This window comes from Castor canadensis, chromosome 8 (assembly GCF_047511655.1).
Source record: "Castor canadensis chromosome 8, mCasCan1.hap1v2, whole genome shotgun sequence".
In the NCBI taxonomy this organism is placed as follows: domain Eukaryota; kingdom Metazoa; phylum Chordata; class Mammalia; order Rodentia; family Castoridae; genus Castor; species Castor canadensis.
The window spans coordinates 38,810,738-38,827,519 of record NC_133393.1 but is presented as its reverse complement, the minus strand read 5'-3'; the positions used below and the strand labels follow the sequence as shown (position 1 = coordinate 38,827,519).

Below are 16,782 nucleotides of genomic sequence, written 5' to 3'. Positions count from 1 at the left end.
CTGTCATTGAGTTCACTTTATTACTGCAATTTAGCCCCGAAGTAAAATGAATATATATGCATATTTTAATGAAAATGTTTAGATACCTATAAAATGAGAAAAATTCAGTGGAGAGTTTTCTTTTTGACATTCGTACTTTTTTCTCCCCGATACATGCTGCATCAAGTCCTTTAGTCATAATCTTTTAGGCAACTGGAAAAAGTAGGTGATAAACTGAAAAGGTATTCTGATTGAATTAAGTCAAAACATACATACATAACATACGAAAGGATTCACATATATTACAAAAATATGCATAGACACAGAAAAACCGAGTTGAAATAGGCCCTTCATCTTCTAAAATTTGAAGATAATCTTCCTTATCTCTTGTGACTATATTCTGCCTCAGTCAACACTCTTCCAAAATTTTTTGCCATAGTCTAGCAATAAGGTAAAATGTCCAAAAAGTAGAACTGGGCAAACCCTTTTCAAGTTTAATAGCAGATGAGCTCCTTAAGTTTAGCAATGTGGGTCATCTCATCACTTACTTGATACTGAAACACCAAGATTCTCTAACACACAGCACTACCTGCTTTACTAATTTCAAAATCACAAAACAGTAACCTGATCAAAAGCCAGTAGAAACAGCTAATTTTGAATTAGAGAAGCACCCAAAATAACTGCTAATATTTACATACCTCAAGATTTTAAAGCTAGAAAAAAATGTTATTCCAGTCAAAAACTTCACATAATTAAGAATACTGTTTGGTTGGAAATCCGGGATGCTAATCCTCAGCCTATTCATCGACCTAAAAGAACAGCAATAGCCCCTCTCAAGAAGCAATTGACACCACTAACTGCACCAACAGAAAGGGCATTCCTACAATGAAAGAAGTTACTGTATCCCAGTCTTTGATTCCAGAAGTAGATAATGAATATCATTCCACAGAGGATGACAAAAGGGCAAGGTCATGGCAAACACAAACAGAACCTTTTCTAACAAACAAACAAACAAAAAAAGAATTGGATGATCACCTAGAGCTCTTGCTAATACCCCTTCATCACCCTGGCTCAGTTACATCCAGTGACTCACAAATCCTTATGAGACAAGCCACTGCAGATGTTGCTCTCAGTTTGTTAACTTACAACATTCACTGTGCACTGTTCCCAAGTAGGCTCAGCCTATACTTCACCATGGAAACTTCCCACAGAAGTTGGGGCTCCTGGCTCTGGTGTGCTCTTCCTTCTTTTCAGAGAGAAGTGAGAAATTCCTAGCAAAGAACAGAAGGAAAAGAACCAGGTAAATGCATCATCCAATCATACTTTATTTCAACTAATGAAGTCAACTGATCAATTAACTAATTGATAATTTACCAAAGACCATTTTCTAGTACCCTTTCCTTAAAAAAAAAATTCTGGATACTTTAGACACAATCCTGGCTGAGATATATATATATATATATATATATATATATATATATATATATATATATATATATATATATAATCAGTCTCAAAAGAAATCACTTAGGGCTTGGGTGTAGCTCAGTGGTCCAACACTTGGCTAGCCTGTGTGAGGTCCTGGGTTCCATCCTCAGCACTGCAAAAACAACTCCCCCAAAACAGCACTTGATTTTATTTTCTGCAAAAGGAAGCAAGAACACTTGCCATTTTCATACCTCACTGGGTTGCTGGGAAGATCAATAAGATCACTCTTACAAAACACTCACATTCCCCAGAAGACAGGCTCTGTGTAAGTGCAAAGTGTGATTAGTGGTCACAAGCCTGGTACTGAGCTCAAAGCCATACTACAAAAGCCAGCTTTGGCTGAGCCCCAACATCAACTCTTCCCAGGGCACCCAAACATCCAAATGCCTGCATGACCCAGGGTGCTAGGGCATAGGGGAGAAGGAGATCAGAATCAGAGACTTCGGGAGGAAGAAAGGGAAGGCATGGAGCTAAGGGGAAGAGAAAGGATGAGGCAGGAAGAGAAAGGATGAGGCAGGAAGAGAAAGGATGAGGCAGGAACATGGTTATTTGGTACATGTCACATGATTCCTCAGTTGTACTTCTGAAGTGTTTTGTGTGCTAAACATTTGTGGGGCAGTGAAAATTTCTACTTGGCCATGTGCCATTTCCACCCACCCAAAGGTAACACTCACATACACAGAGGTGCCACATGAGGCCCCTTTAGAAAGGACTAGATAAGTTTTATTTGTTGATTTTAATGAAAAAAGATTGACTTATAACCTAATCATGAATATTCTCCACACCTGGATTTTTTATTTTTTTTCTCCCACTTTAAAGCAGACCTAAGAACTGCTTCCGGCCGGTATTATCATGCTATTTTGAATTGTGTACAATTGAGGAACAAGAACTTACATTAGTGGCTCTGGGGAATGATAAAAACCACACATTTTAACTGCTGTGCTAGAATCCTGTTTGCTTCCTTGTATAAGTCATCCATGAGCGACAGTCAGGTTTTTTCTTTCAAAGTCATGAGTACTCATTGAACACAGGTGGGTGTTGCAGTATTAACATTGTGGGTAAAATAAGTAATAATTTCCAAGAGGAAAAAAAAAGTGGTTCTTTTGCCTTAAATAAAGGTAAGAGTGAAAACAGCAAATTTTAAGATTTGGAATTGGTAAAACACTGACAAGCATACCTCAAAATAAAATTTTAAAAAGGGAGAGACAAAATTAGGACAGAAGGAAGTGCCTGCTTCTCATATAATTCTCACTTTTATAGTGAATCCACTTATCGAGTGCTTTCATATTAATTAAATCATCCATTGGACAGAGTTTTACACTAATTAGTGCTACTATAGCCACCAGCACCTATGTTCAACAAAAGGGCACCACAGTGAACAAAATAGACAAGGACCCTGCCCTGCAGGTGTTCTTTAAAGAGGGTCAAACATTAAAGAATTCTAGCATATCATTCTTAGCATATGTATGATAATATTTCAAAACTAGCTAGGCAGAGAGAAGGGAAAATAAGCACTGTGTTTTACAATCATGACAGGATCTCACTTTAGAAGGAGGGGTTCAGGAAGGCGCACCTTACAAAAGTAACAAGCAGGTGCTGGGTTTCCAGGAAGGGGAAACAGCCCATGTATTATGTGGTCTGATCTGGAGATGTATATCTGGTTTATGCTATTCCATTTTGGGGGACTCATTTCAACTGAGTCTCCTTAATGAAGAAATAAACAGAACTGTTTTCAGTACCTTGAAATATGAGATGAGTCTTCCTTCGGATTGCTGGGCAGCAAGCCCCAGTAATTTCTGCCAAGGGATACCATCAGAATGACTGTAACTGGAAGGGAAGACCCTGCTCCCTAATGCACCCCAAATGACTCCATCATCACAGTGAAGTGAAAGGACACTGTCTTCACACATGCAGGTTTCTGCTGGAGTTCAGAAAACCCACTCAAAAAATGGGCTAAAAACATCAGATAATATATAAACTGCAGGGAAAAAAAAGTGCCTTGGTTTAGCTTTCAAATTTCTGGCTTCCCTTGGCCATGAGGATGTTTTGATTATTTCTCTCGTGCACTTAAACAGCACTCATGTCTACCACCTTTGTCTCTTAATTTGGTGAGCTGTTTGCCTACCCAGGTGAACAGCATGTTGCAAAGACTTTTTAAAAAGGAATAGAAAAGTTGTGTTTTCTTCTTCCCTATCATCCCAGATTTGGCTCAACTTAATCCTTCCACTAAGGAAAATCAGTAATTTGCATTCTTCATACTACAAAACAAAGGCATCCTCAGGCAGGCTCATTCATGTTCTTCCTATGATGTTTGAAAGTCTATCTGAAATGGATATGCCAACTTCCCTTTGAATCTCTTTTCATTTAAGATGCCCATGACAAAATATAATTTCTCCTACTAGTTTCTCAAGCAAATCAAAATAATATTCCATGTGCAAAGCCCCAGAATACAAACACACACTTTGACCTGGCAGTTTCAATAAGCTGTAGTAAATCCAGAAAGAAAGAAGAATGCAAGAGAAAGGAGTTATTGCAGCCAAATTGTCCAATACCTTGCCATCAGTCCTGGGGAAATATGCCAGGCTGACAGCTTCACCCTCTGTCCAAAGGAGAAAATGACACAATGCCAACTTCTCCTTCCCTTGACTGCCCACAGCACTTAAGAGTCTCTACTACACATTTGACCCAAGGTCCTTTTCAATTCAGCACTCTGTTATGCCACCTTTTTAATACTCCACTGGATTTATGAAAGTCTGAAGGCTCAAAAAGTTTCTAAGCTCCTTGATGAAAGAAACCTTGCGATGCCCTTCTTTTGCAAGCTCCAAATGTCTAATGGAAGAGTTCCTACTGTCTAGTAGAAAAGCCCGAATTTAAATTAGATGATCCGTATCCAAACCTCTTCTAGGACTTAACCCTAGTGCAAAGGAATGATTCCTCCACAGCTATCATTTAAGGCCTTCTCACCTTTCTCTGTCCTCTAAGATCTTGGAGCTATGACGTCACTGGCCCAAATAAAACCCCTCCACAAGCTTGAAAACAATTACAGCTTGGCCTTCTCTTTTCTGTTCTACCATATACTACTTCCAGTCACTCGTGGCTTCTGAGGAGTTACCATTGCCTTTCAAGATTTATACAGTCCCTCTAGCTCCTCATCAGCACGAGTCTTGATTCTCACAGCTTTTCCAAAGCTGCTGTTTGCCTCGTCCTACACGGAGGAGAGATGGGGGCCTCTGAGGCAATGGTTCTCCAACTTGAACCAGCATCAGCTGGAGGCCTTTTAAACCATACATTGCTGGGATCCATCCCCAGAACTGTTGTTTCGGAAAGTCTGAGGAGGGGCCAGAAAATCCGCATTCTGAATGAGCTCCCAGGTGATGTGATCCAGGGACCACACTTTAAGAACCATCACTCTAAGAGTCTTTCTGTCAATTACATAGCCAGATGGAGGTGGAGGATACTTTGAATATAGTTAAATCACTATAAGATGGTTACATTGGAAGGAATGATAGCTGCTTATTCCAAAAGCGTGACAAATAACCAAAATAAACACATGATAACCCCCCACACACTATAAATATGTATGTAAAATCGGGGGAAAACTTTGTGTAACCCCCTCCACTTGAACTCTGAATTCTTCTATGGTCTTCCTCAGGTCAATTCTGTTCTCTATCTCCCCTACTATCTTTTTCCTTTCAACTAGAAACTTCTCAGTCTACCAGCACACAGTCACTGCTCTTCCAGAAAGCACTGAGCCATGCCCCCAGTAAGTTCCCAAATGGCTGTCACCTTGCTTCCATTAAATTCTATGTTGGTATTTCTACACCTACATCTTAAAAACCTTGGCATTTGATATCTACCACTATTTTTTTTTTTAAGCTAACTACCTTACCTTCTTGTTCTAAAGTCAGGATCACTTTCTGTCTTCTACATGCAGCTACCTTTTCTGGGTCCTAAGAAGGTTCTTTTATCATACTCAATACTGTTTACCAGTAGTTACTCATTTCCACTGTTTAGTAGACTAGCATTTCTGCCTGCAGACTACCTTTCTGGATTGACCTCTCTTCCATTTTTTTGTTATTTGAGCTATGAGGACCTCATTCCTTGGCTTCAAAGATGTAAGGAAATATAGGCCCCAAAAGTGACCACGTGGAGAGGAGTGATGTGGCCAAGAGATTCTTTATTGCCTGGTGGGAGAGGGAGAGAACAGAGAGAGCCAAGAGAGAGAGGGAAAGAGGGGCAAGGGCTTAAATACCCCTCAGTGAGACTCAGCATGATCTGATTGGTTAGGATCTTATGGTTCATGCTGATTGGAGGTTGGGGCAGAAGGAGGATTCAAGCTAGACTTGAGGCTGGACTGTGACCCTGGGAGGCAGGACCATGACCCTTGGAAACGGAAGCTTAGGGGTGCAGTAAGAACTGAAACCCATTGGCGCCATTATTGCCAACAAAAGATGTGCAGAGAACCCAGGTCTGGCCAATCAGAATACAGTGTCCCTCAAGCTAGAGGGACTAGTTTGGGGGACAGGCATATTGAAGGCTAGGCAATCAAAGGCCTCTCTCAGCCATCTGAATCTAAGACGAATGAGGTGCTTTGCCAGTGAGACAGGTAAGCAGGATGCTGTTTTCACCACCTCATGAAGAAAGCCCACCAGACAAGGAGCTCCACAGCAGAGGGCAAAGCTCAAAGACAGAAAGACAGACAGAATCTTGGTGATATGAGATCCCCTGGATCCAGTCATGCCAAATGTTAGGTTGTGCTTGGAGCTTTTAGTGATGGTGTGACAGAAAAAATTCTGTCACAAGCCTATCCTGTCCCTTGCTGGACACACATCTCCTTTGTTATTCAATGAAGCACAATCTAGGTGCTGATGCTATGAAGGTATTTTGGAGATATAACTAAGGTCCCAAGGCAACAAATAACTTTGCGAGGTTGAAAAGAACCATGAGCTCCAGATGAAAATGCAGATCAGCCTCTTTGCTTTCCGTACGGCTTGTGTCTGGACTTAGGGTGAGTGCCTCCTATTTTCTCCTCCTGCATAGCTGGGAATCAAAGGTCAGCACCACCACACCTGACTTACTGATTGCCATGGGCTATTTGTCTGGGCTCCTTGAAGCCTAATCCTTCTGATCTCTACCTTCTGAGTAGCTGGGATTACAGATATGAGCCACCACACCTGACCTTGCATATAGTTCCTAAATCTGTATCCTGGGCCCTGGCATCTCTCCCCAACCCCCAGCTGCTAGATATATGCAATGTAAATAAATTATGTGTGTTTCAGAACTTCCCATATATTCTCTTTCATTTCCCATTCATGCTAATGGCATTACTGTCTCCTCTTTTTCCCAGTTGGTCAGTTGTCAAATCCTATTAATTCTGCACCAGCTCTATTTCCACTACCACCACGCTAGCTCTGATTTGATTCCTCTCCCCACAGCCTGCAAGTTTATCTTCTTGACTTCAATACTCTCTGCAAACGATATGAGTTACCTTTATTGTTTTCAAGTTTCCTAAAGTAGACATTAGATAATGCAATTTCTCCATGTCATACCTTCACTGGTTCCTACAGTTTCCTGGAAATCTTTCAAACTCTCTATCTGATGTCTAAGACCTTCACAATCTCACTCCATCTCCCAGTTCTCCTCTCGTGTACTCAAAACCAGCCACACTGAGTTCTCACTTCCTGAGAACTCACATTTCCAATCCACCTGTCAAAACTCAAGCCACACCCCCCAAGCCCGGCTCCAATTCCACTTTCCCCATGATCCTTTCCTTCTCTTCCTATGCCACAAGCTTCTCTATCAGAAGTGCTTGTTGTGCACATGAACTCCCATAGATTTTACTTCTTCTCCACACAGTACTAGTCATCTTCTTCCTTACCCTAAAACAGACATCATCTTCCTAGGCAGACTGCAGTAAACTCTGTGAAGGAAGTGTCTATGTTCTATTTGTGAGCCTCACAGCGTCTTTGCAATGGTAACCCCTTGATAACTCCTGTTGAGAAACTGGTCAAAAATGTGGTATTGTACTTTTGTTTTGACATGTTCTCCAGTCTCCTTTCTCTGTGGTTATCAAATGCGAGTACTCCCTCTGGGTGACTTGGAGAAAAATCATTACATAAGCCAATAAGGCAGCTGCTCAGTCAATCAATGAATCGTTCTGTAAGAGCCTCTTTCTCCAACTCAGGACTAAAGCTGACTCTGTATTTTCTTTCTGAGGAAGAAAGAGAAGCAGCCAGGGCTGCTGGCAATTGCCTTGTTAGGAAGTGCTTCCTCCGGTGAGCACACTTAGCCCAGCAGGGCTGCTTCCATCTCTAGGGCTCCCCAAGGATCCTCAATGGCAGGCACTATGGGCCAAACCTTTCCTTTCCCCAGGAAAGCCATTTGTACTGCGGTCCAGTTAGATCTCAAGGAGAACTGAGAGGAAGGCATGGGTGGGATGAAGGCCAACACTCACAGAATTCTGAAACATCAGACTTATTCACCAGATCATAGATGATTTGTATAAGTTAAACATTGTAAAACTTCTTCCCAACTGGCAATGCCTGGATATCAAGGATGCACTTGGGACATTTTCTATGGATATTAACTGGTTTGTTATCAGGAAATCAGAACTCAAATTATTATCTACCCAAAGAACACATAATCAGAGAAATAAATATGCTGAAAAAATTCCTATGATCAAAGATTAAAAAAAAAATCCAAGTTGATCTATACCACTGTCTTTTAGTTATTAACATGGCTTATTACATAAAGGTAAGGCTTTAGCCACATTCCACAGGTATGTGTATTTGTGTCTCCTTATTGGTATAGTGCAAAGTTTGCAATGAAGTATAATTACACATCCAGAGAAAAGCATGTCTGCATGTCAGGAATAAAATGACAATAGAATATAACTTGAACGGACAAATACAGAATACCTGATCCAAATAGCTGTAGACTGTTGTCTCTGGAAAATTATTTTTAAAACATGATAGTATGTGCTTATTCCTGACATTTTATTCCTGGCCTTATTTGCTTAACTCCCTGGTCTCGCAGGGGTTGCTGAAGCCCAACAGAAGACACTGTGGCCCAGGAGACAGAGAAATCTTGATTAACAAAAAGGCCTGAGACCATACTGTGGCTACATTGCCTGGGTTACACATCCCCTTTCTGGCTGCCGTGAGTCATCACACACCTTCTCCCTGGAGAACAGTTTTATTCATGCCTGCTTGAAAAGGTCAGTGTTTAGTTTGACTGTAGCAGAAGTGCTCGGTAAAAATGAGGAAGGCAGGACAAGCCTGTGCTTCATGCTTTAATAATTTCTAAAGCCTTTCAGTCACATGTGGCAAGGCTGTGGGAAGCTATGTGGAATCCACTCTTCTGACTTTAAGTTTCTTTCTGCCCTACTTGTTCTTCTTCTTTTTTTAATGACAAAACCCAGCAAAAATCCTAAGAAAATAATTGTAAAATGTTTGCCTCACATTCTCTTTTTGCCTTAGTATTAGGAGTTGTAAGATAATTTTCTCAACTGTTTTATTTGGCAAGATAGAATCCACATATGCCCTTCCTAACAGATAACAGTAACACCTTCCCAAAGGCATTCAAAACACCACTAGGGAAAAGCATCCTGTAGGAGCCACAACTTCCTTTTCTTTCTGTAAAGTGTCACTATGTAAAAGATGGCTATCACCAAGATCTCAAATCATAACCTTTAAAGTTAGACTATTGTCCCATGACTAAAGGTCAACAAATTTTCCAAAACTCAAAATCAATGAGTTTTAACTACCCAAGATTGCATAATGTTTGGATCAACAGGACTTTCCCATTAAATACTGCAAACTCACTTTTCATTTGCCTGTTTTATTAAATTAAAAGCCCACAAATAAAATAATTCCCTAAGTTACTCTCTTTTCTAATTCTACTCCAGGTAGCTGCCTCCTTGCTTAAATATTACAACTTCCTAATACAATCAGAACAAAAGTATTGTAAGACAAAGGCGCTATTCACAACTTCTCTCCTTTTGGAGGAGGCTTAAGAAAACGATTCCAACTTAAAAGTGAGATTTCAATAGTCTCAACTGTGAACACCACATAACAGCAACAGGAATGACACCTGGCTCTCAACCTAGGATTACCTGATGAAACACCAAAGGCAGGTAAACTTTGATGTGGGTTCCTTGGGGTAAGTACTAAGAAATGCAATTATCCTCTCTTTCTATGAATGTGGCCTGGAAATTTTGATACCTTATTTGGAACAAATATCCACTGTGTGGTGGGCTGGGGAGAGCCCCTGGGTGTGGGCCTGTGCTCACGTGCCAGTTTTACAAGTCACATTGTAGAGTGAAACACCTGTATTCCACTAGCTACAACATTTAAGCTCAAATAAAGAGAAATAGCAACTCGCATTTTCCAACTAAAGGACCCCAGCAAGATGCAGCTGTAATTGGTCTTCAGAGTTCAGAAACTCAATTAAAACACCTGATGATCATGTGTTATTAAAAACCCCGCGGGATTTCTTCACACAATAACCATGCTACAGGTTTATGACATCCCTTTAGAGACAAATACTTGAAACGCTTTAGAATGAGTGACATCTGTTTGTCATCCTGCTGGCCCCAGAACACGCCTTCTCCAGTACAGTTCTACCCCTACGTATTAAGGGAAAGAACAATGGGGTTCTCCCCTCCTCCACCTTCCAAATTTAGGGGTTTGTTCTAACAACATGGCTTTGGCGTTTCTCACACTTACAACTCCTCACATATCACAAAAGGAGAAAAAAAAATCTCTGCTCCTTAATTGTTTAGTCGAATAAGCTCTCAAAAGTTCATTTTTGTTACCTTTTTCAGACAAAATAAGAAGCCTTTTACAAAAATTCTATTGCTAAAACAATGGAAATCTCCCGGGAATGACTTCGTTATGGAAATTAAGTGACAGCTTCTTTTATCCAGCCAGGCAGAAAGTGTGCATTTATAAAAGGCGTTCAGAACACTCAAGTGTTGCGTGTGGGAGGACAGAAAATGCTATTTTTAATTCAGATTGCAGCTTTCTTCTCCTGCAGGTCTTTCGGTACAATCATAATCAGAATTAGAATGATGTAAAAAGGAAAAAAAAAAATTACCATTTCTGCTGACCCCAGCAGAAAAAAAGAGAGAAAGGAAAAAGAAAATGGAAATGAAGGAGTGATGAATACAGCTTCTTTCTGTTTTGGGACCCTCTGGGCATGGAGATCCACCTTGAAGGAGATCAGAGCTGACTATCCATTACCCAGAGTTAAAAGCACTTCAACTCTGTTAGTAAAGGTCTTACATCTTCACACGGCAATGTGCATTTTTTGTTCCTGTGATTTTTTTTTTTACTCTACTGAGTTTGCAGGAATCACATGTGCCTGCTAGGAGGTGACACACACGTCTCCACCTTAGTCTAAGACCTAACATTCTTGGATGATGGTGTGATGGGTGAGTCCAGCCAAGTGGAAGCACCACACTGGATAACTGACTTGTGATTTCAGTAACTGAAAAGCAAGAGCCACCTGAGCTAGTGTTTGGGCAAATCAGAGCTTTCCAGGCTGACATGGAAACTGGAATGAAAAATGGACCTGCTAATAAAGAAATAAAGACCATGTCGGTGACTTTGCAAAAGTTTGACAAGGGAGGGAAAACAGTAGAGGAGGAAATGGCATTATAAAGTCTAACTGCCAAAACAAGACCGTCTAACATGGCTTAAAGATGGAGTCAGAGAGGTATGTTATTTATTTATTTATTTATTTATTTTTTTTTTATTATTCATATGTGCATACAAGGCTTGGGTTATTTCTCCCCCCTGCCCCCACCCCCTCCCTTACCACCCACTCCGCCCCCTCCCTCTCCCCCCTACCCCCTCAATACCCAGCAGAAACTATTTTGCCCTTATTTCTAATTTTGTTGTAGAGAGAGTATAAGCAATAATAGGAAGGAACAAGGGTTTTTGCTGGTTGAGATAAGGATAGCTGTACAGGGCATTGACTCACATTGATTTCCTGTGCGTGGGTGTTACCTTCTAGGTTAATTCTTTTTGATCTCACCTTTTCTCTAGTTCCTGGTCCCCTTTTCCTATTGGCCTCAGTTGCTTTTAAGGTATCTGCTTTAGTTTCTCTGCGTTGAGGGCAACAAATGCTAGCTAATTTTTTAGGTGTCTTACCTATCCTCACCCCTCCCTTGTGTGCTAAACTTTTAATGGAGGTAAAATTCATGTAAAATAAAGTTCACCATTTTAACCTTTTTAAAGTGTATAATTCAATGCTTTTTTGGGGTAGTGGGGGTACTGGGGTTTGAACTCAAGGCCTTGTACTTGATAGCCAGGTGCCCTCCCACTTAAGTCATACCTACAGCCCCCCAATTCAGAGCTTTTTACAGTGCTGTGCAGCCATTAGTGTTATCTAGTTCCAAGACATCCATCATGCCCCAAAGAAACCCCACACCCATCAAACAGTCCCTCTCTGTTCTCCTCTCAGACCCTGGCAATAACTAATTTGCCATTTGCTTCCACAGATTTGCTTCTTCTGGATGTTACATAGGTGGGATCAGGCATTATATGCCCTTTGTGACTGACTTCTCTTGGTATAAATGTTTTTGAGACTTCTCCATTTTGTAGCAGGTAACAACATTTCATTGCTTTTTTGGTTCAATGATTCTCCATTCTATGAATATGCCACATTTTGTTATCCATTCATCAGTTGATGGACATTTGGGTTGGTTCCACTTTGGGGCAATTATGAATAATACTGCTAAGAACATTCACATACACGTTTTTGTTTGTAACCTGTTTTCAGTTCTTTTGGGTATATACTTAGGAGCTGAATTACTGGATCATAGGGTAATTCTATTTAAACTATTTGAAGAACTGCCAAATTGTTTTCCACAGTGGCTACCTGATATTACATTCTCCCTATCGTGGTATGAAGATTCTAATTACTTCATATCCCTGCCAATCCTTTTTATCTTCTTTGCTTATGGACATCGTAATGAGTATGAAGTAGTAGCTTATTGTGGTTTTGATTTGCATTTCCCTATAGAATAATAACGTGAGCATGTCTTCATGCACTTCTTGGTCATTTATATATCTTCTTTAGACAAATGTCCTTTGGAGTAAAGTCTTTTGTCCATTTTTAAATGAGGTTATGTTTTTGGTTTTGAGTTGTAAGAGTTCTTTATATATTCTGGAAAATAGGCCCTTATCAGATTCATGATTTATAGGTGTTTTGTCTCATTCTATGAGTTATCTTTTACATTCTTGATAGTGTCTGTTGATTTACAACTTTTTAAAAAATTGATGAAGTCCAATTTATCTAGTTTTAGTTTTGTTGTTTGTGCTTTTGGTAACATATTTAAGAATCCACTGCCAAATGCAAGGTCATAAATGTTTGCTCCTATGAGTTCTTCTAAGAGTTTTTAAAAATATATATATATATAGTTTTAGCTCTTACATTTAGGTTACTGATTCATTTCAACTTTTTGTACATGATGTAAAGTAAGAGTCTTACTCCCCTTTTGCACACGGACCTTGTGTCTTTTCCACTTGTTTCAACACCATTTGTGGAGAGGCGGGGAGAGATTTTAAGTAGGGATGTGGCTAACTAGCATTTGGGCTAGAGTGACTGCATTTGGCAAACGGTGAACACTTACAGGCTTTTTTCCCTCCTCCCCCATTTGAAGATGAAGCAAGTTTCCAGAAACCAGGACCTACCAGAGTCATAATGCTTAAGCTTTCAGAAAAGCCAACCAGCACTTGCTTGGTGCTTTTGCAAGAACTAATTTCTGAAAGCAACACTAGCTTGAAATCACTGGGTTTTCTCTTCTTCAAGTTCCCTTTCCTTCTATTTTTGCTCCCCACAGTGAACTGCCCCTGTCCTCAGATAGCTAGAAACCTCTGCCCTCTTTCCCAGCATAACAGTCACCCACTAATGAACACTGGCTCTTGGGAGAGAATTTAATAAGCTAATCCATCTAAAGCATGTATGACCAATAGAAGTAACATGCTTCTAGCATGATGCCCAACTCTCTTCAAGCAAAAAGAATACAGGATAAGCTAGTTAACCACATCCTGCTTAAAATCTCTCTCGCCTCTTCTGGGTTTCATCCTCTCAGCCAGTGTAAGAACTGGAGACTTTCAAGACCCCAGAAGCAATAGAATTCAATCTTGGCTGCATATCACCATCCCCCAGGGAGTTTTAGAAAATACTGGTGCCTGGCTCCACCCACAGAGATCCTCACTTAATAGGTCTGGGGTGCAGCTCAGGCAGAGATTTTGAAAGCTTCCCAGGGGAGCTAGTGTGCAGCCTAAGTGGGAATTGCTGTCCTAAAGTCAGTCATCTGTCAGTCATCTGAGGTTACTATTTTTCTCTTCCTCTCAAAGGTTACCCACTTCTTATCACCTAACACCACTTGCAGGCAGTTAGGTATTTCTTTGAATTCTTAAAAATCCAGATTAAAACTAACAAAACCTGAATTTCCTCTGTCAGTTCTCCCTTAACTTGCTGAACAGCCCTGTGAAAGTAGGTTTATTATTCCCGGATGACAGATGAGGTAATGAAACTCAAGACACTGATTAAACCAAGAGCCCCAAATCACAAAACTTGAAAGTTGTGGAGAATGGACTGGAAGACAATTTTTCCAGCCCCAAAGTCTGTATATTCATGCTGCTTCTGTCTGTAATCCCCACAGAGCCAACCCTTATCAGTGTGGTCATACAATTTGAGGCCAAGACCCACAAAGAGAACAGCAACTTCACGTCCTGTACCCAGCACCTATCTTGTAGAAGGCCATTAGGAGATGTACAGATGCTTCTTGGATTACAATGGAGTTATGTCCTGATAAACACAGGGTAACTAAAAAATACCATTAAGTTGAAAACACAGCTAATTCACCTAACCAATGGAACATCCTTGCTTAGCAACACATACTCTGTTGAGAGTTGGTTGCTTCCCCTGGTGATCCCAGAGGCTGAAGGGGACATGTGGTTGCTGCCTCTGCCCAGCATTGAGGGAGCTAGGACTGAATGTCCCTAGCCTAGGAAAAGCTCAAAATTCCAAATTCCAAGTATGTTTTCTATGGGATCTGTATTGCTTTTGCACTCATTGTAAAGTCAAAAATTTTAAGTTGAACCATCATAATTTGCAGACTACCTGTATAGTCATTAAAAAGAATGGTGGATACCACCCCTATCATTTACTTTTCTTTCTCTCTGCTGTGTGTGTGTGTGTGTGTGTGTGTGTGTGTGTACCTCCACCTAAAGGAAGTAGGCTTCAAGGTAATACCTGAATTCAGAAAAACATGGCCTGACTCCCAGAATGCATCCAGATAGGGTGTTTGGAGATGATGAGGGAAAATTATTTGGTAAGACTGTCCAGTATGTGATAAGACTGGCAATGGGTGGTCATGAATACCTTCATTGTGGCATAAAAATAATACGTGCTGAGGAAACTATCACTTCATTTATTTGTGGATAGTAAATATGATGCAGAGACAGTATTACAAAGCTCAATCAATGGGAAATAGTAAGACCAAAGGAAATGGTGCAAAAATCCCAATACTTAAATTCTCAGGTTACTGTAGTAGAGAATGGACAACTTCCACTTAATATTGTCTTATCTACCAAGACCTGGGACAAGCCTTTATATAATAGTAGAATAAAATTAGAATTGACCAAAATATTGATTATGGTGGCTGATGTTGGGAAGTGGGTTTCAAGTCACTTTCTCCTCTTATTTCAAATTGGTGAACTCAAACAAATGTGTAGGTTTGCACACACATGCATGCCCACACATACATATACACTAGGCTTGAGGGAACAATACATTTCAGTCCTGCCCTTTTCTATAGGTCTTAAAGCAAGAAGAGCGATTTGCAATGTTATTGCTGTCTATGTATTACTACATAAGGAAACTGGAAGAATTTCTATCCAGTAGACCTAGCAGCTGGCAAACAGAAAAGATCTGTAGGTTTTCTTAGGCCAGTAACAGAAGTTGGTTAGAGAAGAAAAGTTTCACAAGTGGGAGTTGTACCTGCTTATCTTCTAATTGTAGTGAATCTGTCAACTTTTTTTCTAGTATATCAAGACTTTATTCTTCAGAATCATTCTCAGTGTACTCTGAATTGCTATACTTTTAAGTTAACTACGTCTCAAAGTGCTGCTTAAAAACTGACATCTTCAACCACATTTCAGTCTCAGAATATATCTCAATTTGCAAAGTCTCATTGGTTCTTATGAAAGTGCTACTTTAAAAAAATAACTTGACAACCAACCTCTTGAAAATGATTTGTACAGAAATTGTGCTCAAATTACTTTATATCAAGACACTTAAGAGAAAATGTGGTTTTCTTTGTAATAGGCTAAAAATAATGATATCCTTTATCTTCAACTGAACATGTACATATGTTGTCTAAGCTGTTGCACTTAAACAAATTGAAAAACAGTAGGATTCTGGCTATCGTCCACACAGAAACAAAACTTGCCCAGAATATCATTTTGAACATTAAAAAAAGTACAATTAACTGTTATTTCCCAAAGTTTCAATCATATAGATAGAATTGGAGTTGTCAATTAGGTCTAAGATGTCACATTTTAAAACCTAATATCTCAAAAACAGATAGGATACTCAGAAAACAGTAATGATTTCAGTCCAATTTTAAGTAAGGAATAAGAGATTAAGAGGAAAGTTACATGGTTTATATTTCCACAAATTCTTTTTGAGTTACTGAGCAATATGCTATACAAATTGATCTTTATGACAGTATTTTGCCTAAACTGTCTCTAAATCATACTCTTAAAATAATTCCAATTGAATATTTCATTGAACGTTTATTGTGTGCAAAGTACCTTAAGGTGAGGTTCAGAGATGGATAAACATGTTCATCCATCGTCTTGAATGCAGAATATTGATTTTTAAAACACACACATAATTGTCACCAACTCTAATAATTTTGGATGATTCCTCATCCCCAAGAACAGTGATTTTCAAATGTGTGGTTTTCTAAACCAGAACCCTGACTTTAAACCAAATATTATATAGAAACTGACAACATACAACAAGTAAAACTGAGGCTATTAGTGCTGTCTAATGTTTAGTCCCTCCTCATCATCCATCACCACTGAGTACTTCTGAACGCAGCTCCCCAGGGGTGGGGGGCATTGAGGAATCTTTAGACCACAGGGCAATGTGGTCTGACTTCCACTCATGTGGAGTCTACATTCCTTAACATGGTGTATAGGACCCTCCATGATTTGCTACTTTAATTCACAAGACTTCAAGCTCACCACACAGACTCATGACACATCAGCAGTAATGAAGGAATGATTGTTC

The 16,782-nt window shown here is 39.9% G+C and overlaps 1 protein-coding gene across 23 annotated transcripts in view; it reads right to left on the bottom strand.

Annotated features, from left to right (window-relative positions):
• The window catches only part of Atxn1 (ataxin 1), a 383,376-nt gene that overhangs the window by 140,655 nt on the left and 225,939 nt on the right, over positions 1-16,782 (bottom strand). For 20 of the 23 annotated variants that reach the window (XM_074082859.1, XM_074082860.1, XM_074082854.1 and 17 more), the window contains one exon: positions 1,126-1,250. The exons of the other annotated variants lie outside the window; for them this stretch is intronic. The gene's annotated coding sequence lies outside the window, so the exon portion shown is untranslated. The remainder of the gene's footprint in view (positions 1-1,125; positions 1,251-16,782) is intronic. 23 annotated transcript variants of the gene reach the window in all.